General features: G+C 34.1%; 1 long non-coding RNA gene across 1 annotated transcript; it reads left to right on the forward strand.

Moving 5' to 3' along the window:
* The first annotated feature begins 4289 nt into the window (after window positions 1-4289).
* On the forward strand, window positions 4290-6755 carry LOC113517894 (uncharacterized). The gene is made up of 2 exons (XR_008253234.1): window positions 4290-4506; window positions 6046-6755. It is a non-coding gene; the product is annotated as an uncharacterized LOC113517894 (long non-coding RNA).
* The last annotated feature ends 1083 nt before the right edge of the window (window positions 6756-7838 follow it).

Here is a 7838-nt window from a genome sequence, read left to right on the forward strand (position 1 = left end):
ACGAGGGTGGTAGGCCCGTATCCACTTCTTCCTCTTCCGTTCTTGCAATTTCGAATATGGATTCGTCAAAGATCCGCTGACATACAAAACCAAAGATGGATACAGGCTACTGATTGTAGACAATCAAAATTGGTCGGGCCTACGACGACTATCTATATACAACGACTATCAAAACGTTTATTACATCTAGATAGAAAAAACTTCAAAATAATGATAGGGACAATAACGGGCCATTGTTCATTAAACAAACATTTATACACAGTAGGAGCCACAGACAGCCCTCTATGTCGAGGCTGTTTCGACGCCGAAGAAACGGCTGCTTACGTAATTTTGGAATGTGAAGCAGTGGCCCGTCAACGCTTAGAAATCCTCGGAACGGTGAGGTCGCTTCGTGAGGCCTGTGAAGATCCTAGAAAGCTTTTGTGCCTCTGGGCGGAGCTAGGTTGGCTGTACTAGCCACGACTCATACGCACGACGGCCCAAATGAGAGGCTAAGCGCGGAAAATAGAGTCCTATTTACATTACATATATATATATATATATATATATATATATTACATGTATATGTATATATATATATATATATATATATATATATATATATATATATATATATATATATATATATATATATATATATATATATATATATATATATATATGATCGTAAAAGGGTGAAAATTTAAAGTTGTATGTATTTTTCAATGCTAAATTATAATAAAATAAAAATAAAAAAAATTGACAAAAAAATAAAAAATAAATATTTTGGGGTGGGTCACCCTTATTATTGACGGGTATGAAAAATAGATGTTGGCCGATTCTCAGACCTACCCAATATGCACACAAAATTTCATAAAAATCGGTAAAGCCGTTTCGGAGGAGTTTGGTAACAAACACCGTGACACGAGAATTTTATATATAAGATATATTCAATGAAGTACGACTATTTTACTTTTATGGTTATTGTACTACCTACTATTTCTACAACCATGTACGAGCTTTTAACCACAATGTAATTTTAGACATAGTACATTTACCAGAGAGAGATTTTGTACAAAAGTCGTTTGCTTGGGCACCTCTGTCCCATTCGTGCTTCTACCGTGAAGCAGACTATTATTACAGTTGTTTTATAGCATTTGATATGCGAATCTTTAGACTGATGTAACTTTTTTATTTATGAACCGATTGAAATAAAATAAACACTGAATGTTAAATGGAGAAAACCGCAACGTATCAGTGACAACCGCATTCAAATCGGTTAAGCCGTTTTTACGTTTAGGGTGCACAAACGTACAAACAAACAGACAAAAATTCTAAAAATCATTGTTTTGTCATAAAGCATTATAATAGTTTTTCTTATATATCTTCCATGTACAGACAGCGATGTCTGTCATGGACAGTGATGTATGTACTAATGAATAAATAAATAAATAAAAATAAATATTATAATATCGATATGTAATAGGGCTAAAGCGCATCACTACATATATCAATGGTCGGCGCATCTGCAGTGCGCGTAAGTGCAATCGATGCAGCTCTCCCGGATGCACCATTTTAGTTTAGAAATTAGATTTAGAAAAAAAAACCCCGACGCAAAAATTTCCATCAATTATCAAGTTTCACGTGTCTGTCTATCTGTCTGTGGCATCGTTGCTCCTTAACGAATTGTCCGATTATGATGCGGTTTTTTGTGTGAAAGCTGATCTTCATTTAATATAAATTATAACAATGTAATTTTTGTGTAAAATAAAGTGTAAATTTAAATGTAAATAAAACAAAGTATAAATAAATATGAGAATAGGTATTTACGTTTAATTCAAATTTTATTGTATTTATAATCGGATTCAACTTTTTTGTTATTTAAAACACTTTATTTTTTTATTTTTTTATGCAGCTTAGAAAAATGGCAAACAAGCTGACTGCTTACATAATGGAAAGTGGTAACCGCCACATAGACATAAGCAGTACCATGTACATAACAGAGTATACTGTTTCGCCCATGATACCCCCCATACGTTGCCATTCCTGAGTACATTCCTGAGGTGTTATTCCTCTGTACCGTGTAAATTCACTGCCATATCCCACCTTTCAAACCGAAACACAGCCATTCAAACACAACTGCTTCACGGTAGAAACACGAATGCTACAGACATGGCCAAGCAAACGATACGACAACATAACCTTCAAGAAAAGAGTATATTCCTTTTTAAAAGGTCGGCAGCACACCTGCAATGCCGTTGGTGTTGTGGGTGATCATGGGCGGCGGTAGTCACTTACCATCAGGTGAGCCGCATGCTCGTTTGCCCGCTGTGTTGTAAAAAAAAACGACTTTTGTACAAAGTCTCCCTCTGGTAAATCATTATCATATGTTATATATATCATTAGTAAATCGTTAAAAAGGTATAAATCATCAAGATCATTGACACTGATATTTACACAGTACGATAATGTGATTTACTTACATTACAGAATCGACTATTACTTGGTAATTTCCAAATACACATGACTCGTTTTGTTTTTTTTTTTAATTAGACATGTGTCGATAATTATTACTAAGTTTGGAACGTAACATGTTATATTATATGTACTTCCCCGTAAATTTGTTCATGTTTTTTTTAATGAATGATAATGAAATGGTAGCCCTGTCTGCGTTATCGGTATACGTTGGCGGGGCACTAGTGAGGGATGATAGGTGAGGATGAAAAGGCAGTTCAGTTAGCCCATCGTGATGAATACATTTGGTATTCATCACGATGGTCCCTAGGGGGGACCACGTGGAGGACGGCCTGACAGGGTATATTGCTAGTAATGGGGCTATTTTTTTCAGCCTGAATATTTCAGCCGTTAACTGTCCACTGCTGAACATAAGCCTTCCCCATAAGGTGAGTTTTATCAATAGTTACCATGCTTGGCAGGTGAATTAGCAACCGCAGTTAGGCTTTCACAGATGTTTCAAGAGGGACGCAGCTGCCCATCCCTCCACCATAAGCTCCCTTAGTCCCCTCTTACGACACCCACGGAAAAGTAAGGCGTGGTCCATTCTGGCGGGACTTACATCATTGATAGCATCGTGGTTAATTCTTGTCGAATGCATTTTGATGAGTTAACTGATCTGCTTTCATCCTCACCTATCATCTCTCATTGGTGCCCCGCCAGTGTCTACCGACAGCGCAGGCGGGGTTACCATTCCATTATCACCCATTAAAAAATAAAAGGATTAGTGGGATAGGATAGTGGGATTTATACCAGTGGAATTTATACTAAACTAATGTATTTTTTTTTTATTTTTAAAACTATTTTACCACCTAATGTCTGCTTCAACTAACTCTAACAATGTTTGTTAAATGTTAGAAACTAGTTAAAATTCCTGTTAGCAGTTTCATTATCTTAGTAAGTAATAGTAGATAGAAAAGTTTTGTCAATTAAATTTAGACTAAATGTTACTTGAAATTGAGTTCTTTTTTGCAATAAGTACATTTAGTCTTGGAAAAAAAAACCCTCTTCAATCGAAAAGTAAAAACCGTGTATATATATATATATATATATATATATATATATATATATATATATATATATATATATATATATATATATATATATATATATATATATATATATATATATATATATATATATATATATATTCTTTATTGCACTTGTAAGTTACATATAAAATAATCTATTTATAAATGTTGTGCAAGCAAGGGTGGACTTATCTCTGACAGAGATCTCTTCCAGTCAACCCAGTACAGTGAGAAAGCATTTCGTTAGCGGGCAGCTGAAGTGCTACAACTATTAATACATAAACAAATATACAGTTAAATATTGCTGCCTGTCTCTTTACTGTGCCATATTAAAATATATAATAAAATATTACATAAATACATACACTATAAATACATATAATACCTACCTACTTATATAATAAATGTTAAAATAAATGAATATACTACTTACATTAGAAATTTCGTTTTATGATTTTAAGATTTGACAGATATTTAAACCCACGGGAAAGGAAGGAGTGGTCTATTTTATGCCAGGACCACACGGCCGTGATCACGGTATGATAAAAAAAAAAAATACTAGATAAGATGATATTACAAAAATCATTGTTCGTTACCAAATTAGGTATGAAAATGGGGAACAAAAATTACCCACTTCTCACTTATGTGTCAAAATCGAATAACACCAAAACAACAAATACAATATTCAATGTATCTCTTCACAAATATAAAACTTGTCGAATTTGAACTCTATGTCACATACAAATAAGGCTACCACAGATATATTGCAATGAATATTTACAAGTTTGTAAAATATGAAATATATATATGACCAATTTTGTTATCCGCAACAGTTTGTACATTTTATATCAGTGAATTTGTCCGATTGTAACATTTGTATGTGTTATTTAAATATTTTCACATAATTTCCGAGCCCTGTATTAGGATGGACTCGTTTCTAAGGTCATTTGTGTTTATGGCTACCTTTTTCGTTATCCTTCAGGTTAGTATTATCACTATTTTTTATACTGTACTGTGATAGATACTCTTTATTGTTCCCTCCAAAAGATTACAATAGTAAACTTATTATAAATATAAACAATTACAAGAAATAATCACATGGAGAAAACAATGAGGGACCTTATCGCTAAGAGCGATCTCTTCCAGCCAACCTTTGGATGGAGAGGAGTAATTATAAACAATTTGGTGGGAGGCACGATGAAAAATTTTGTTAGTTCTAAATATGGGAGATGTGATACGTATAATAATATAAATATTATCCCTACTCATTATTATATTTATATACTTACACCTACACACACACGCATATATATATATATATATATATATATATATATATATATATATATATATATATATATATATATATATATATATATATATATTACACTAGACTTAACCACGATGGTTTCCAGAGGAAACCGCGTGATGGTCGATCTGATAGGGTGTATTGCTAGCTATGCGAAAGTCAAGTATACCCCATTACTAACAATCCCTTTCCTCCGTCCCATCTTTGTTTCCCATATAGACCTTAATTTTTTTTGGCGGAGACAAAACGACACCTTATTTTACATTTATGTTTTTGATGAAATTATGTATTACATAACAATTATGTAGTTTTTTTTAAAAACAATTCACGATCGTCTGCTTGAGTGCTTTTGGGGATAGAGTGGGAACTCTTGTTTCTAGTTTCTATTATCTAGCAGATGTCCTTGTTTGACTGTTTCGGTTTGAAAGGTAGGATCGTCATCGTCAGCCTTTAACTGTCCATTGCTGAACATAGGCGCCCCTTGGGGGGTTTTGCCAATAGTTGCCATGCTTGGCAAGCGGATAGGCTACCGCAATTGTTAGGCTTTAGAGATGTTTTAAGAGGGACGCTGCTCCCCATCTCTTGCCGTCCCTTAATCGCCTCTTATAACATCCATGTGAAAGGAAGGGCTTATCCTATGCCGAGACCAAACGGCCAGGGGATATGGCAGTGAAATTAGGGAGTATGGAGGTATAACACCATAGTCTTCAAGAATGGCATGTTTATATAATGTGATATCTTGAATACTGCTGTTTTAAATATTAGCCTAGGATCTGATAACTTCTGCAGGTGTACATTTTTTTTTATTGAAACTTAGTTTTAATGAAAGATGAGTGAAAATATCATCATCATCATCATCTCAGCCATTAGCCATTCATGTTCCATAAGGAACGATCCTGACTTCTTGCATCCACTGACCCCCTGTAATGCATTTGAGGTCGTCATCTATCGAAATGAAATAGTGGGGGAATAAAAATATTTATTTATTTATTTAATACAAAAATCCACAGCTCTTAATAAACAACTTACATGCTGTCTCTTATAAATACAGCCAATAACGGAATTTAATTATATAAATGAAAAATATAATTCTAAAGCAAGGTAGGCAAGTCAGGGCGGGTGTATGCAAGTAATGTAAAAGTAATGTAAAAAATACATATAATAAAATGCAATCAACTATAATGATTTTCAATTAAATGGTTTTGTTTCCAGTCCATCAACGCCCATTGGATTGGGGGATGGGGTCGTCCGGCCTATGGATATGGTTATGGTTACGGAGGAGTCCGTTATGGTTACGGATATGGAGGCTTCGGAGGTGTCTACGCTCCTCTGCCTCCCTTGCCTCCTCCTCCCCCGCCACTAATCTATGGTTAAAAAATGATAAAAAAAACTATTATTGTGATATAGTTAAATTATAGAATCACTAAGGACACGTATTAAGCTGACTGTTTTTTATTATTTTGTTGGTTTATTATTATTTTTGTTTTGTTTAATTCCACTAAATTATTTTGTTTAATTCCGCTACATTATTATGTATGAGATATCCATTATTATGTCATCCATTATCTGTCTACTGCTGAACATAGGCCTCTTCTATAGACTGCCAAAAAGAACGGTTCTAAGCCACTTGTATTCACTGACTTCATACAAATTATTTTAATATTATTGTTTAGCTTTCATACTCCTCACGTATACTAATGATAGCGGGATTAAACAAAATAATAAAAATAAGTAAGTAGCCAGTATTACGATTCTAATGTAAGTGCATATAGTTTAATTTAATTTTGTGACTTCATTTAGTTTTATTTCAGATTTTGTTAAAATTAAAACATTATAAATATAAATACTTTTGTTTATATTTGACATTTTATTAACAATTATTAATTCGATTTTTGTAAGAAAAATAAAATATGTGAATATTATGTTTTGCTTTTTATTTTTAATGTCGCCGTGTAGTTTAGGCATAGAATGGGCCATCCTATTCTTTCCCGTTGGTGTTGTAAGAGGCGACTAAGGATACTTATTGGTCAGGGGATGGGTAGCAGTGTCCCTTTTAAAATATCTTCAAAGCCTAACTGATGTTGCCAGACCACCTGCCAAGCGTGGTAACCCCAGAACTCTTTCATTTATTATATATAACTGTTTTGGAAATTTATTTTTGTCCAAAAATGATATACTTTCAGCCTAAGTCCCGTAGAAATTTTACCAAAATCGGTCCAATAGTTAAGTTTTAAAAACAAAACTGGCTTTGGTATGGCTGAGGCGAGTTTTTTTTAAAAGAAAATTTTTAAATTATTTAAACAATTTAAACAATAGTTGTTTTAATAAACAAAAGGACGGTAACACACTTGCAATTCCTATGGTGTCGCAGATGCTTATGGGCGGCGGTATTCATTTACCATCAGGTCAGCCGCATGCCCCTTTGCCCCCTGTGTAATAAAGTAAAAACAATGAAATCAGCATGGAGTTTTTGAAAAAGGAGGTAAAGAAATTTCTAAAGGGTCGGCAACGCGTGCATGCCTCTTGTATTGCAAGCGTTGATAGGCTACGGTAACGTCTTACCATCAGATGGGCCGTATGTCTGCATATACTCAGTGGTTTAATAAAAGATTATCAATTCGCCCCCCACCGAATAACGTAACGGTAACTATAAAAAATGTAACGGTATTTTTATCGCCCGTTTGAATAGAGAACAGCTTATAAAAAGGCTAAGGGACTAAGGCTAAGGGGTCGGTATGAATGGATAACCTAACCGCCCACCGTCTCACCCACCCCCTCCTACTCACCCCCTATTCTTTGACGTCATCCATTGAAGTCTGTATTGTAGAAGTATTTCCAATATCACGTACGACATCTGATGTCAATTTGTAGAAAAATCAGGTATTTTGTAGAAAAATCTGAATCTTGTTATGTTTTATTATACAACTTAGAATTTTGACGGTCCACTTGATGGAAAAATCTATAGACATGAGCAACCATGAACATAACAGAGTATACTGTTTCGC

This window comes from Galleria mellonella, unplaced genomic scaffold (assembly GCF_026898425.1).
Source record: "Galleria mellonella isolate WM207_F2 unplaced genomic scaffold, CSIRO_AGI_GalMel_v1 utg424, whole genome shotgun sequence".
Taxonomy (NCBI): Eukaryota; Metazoa; Arthropoda; class Insecta; order Lepidoptera; family Pyralidae; genus Galleria; species Galleria mellonella.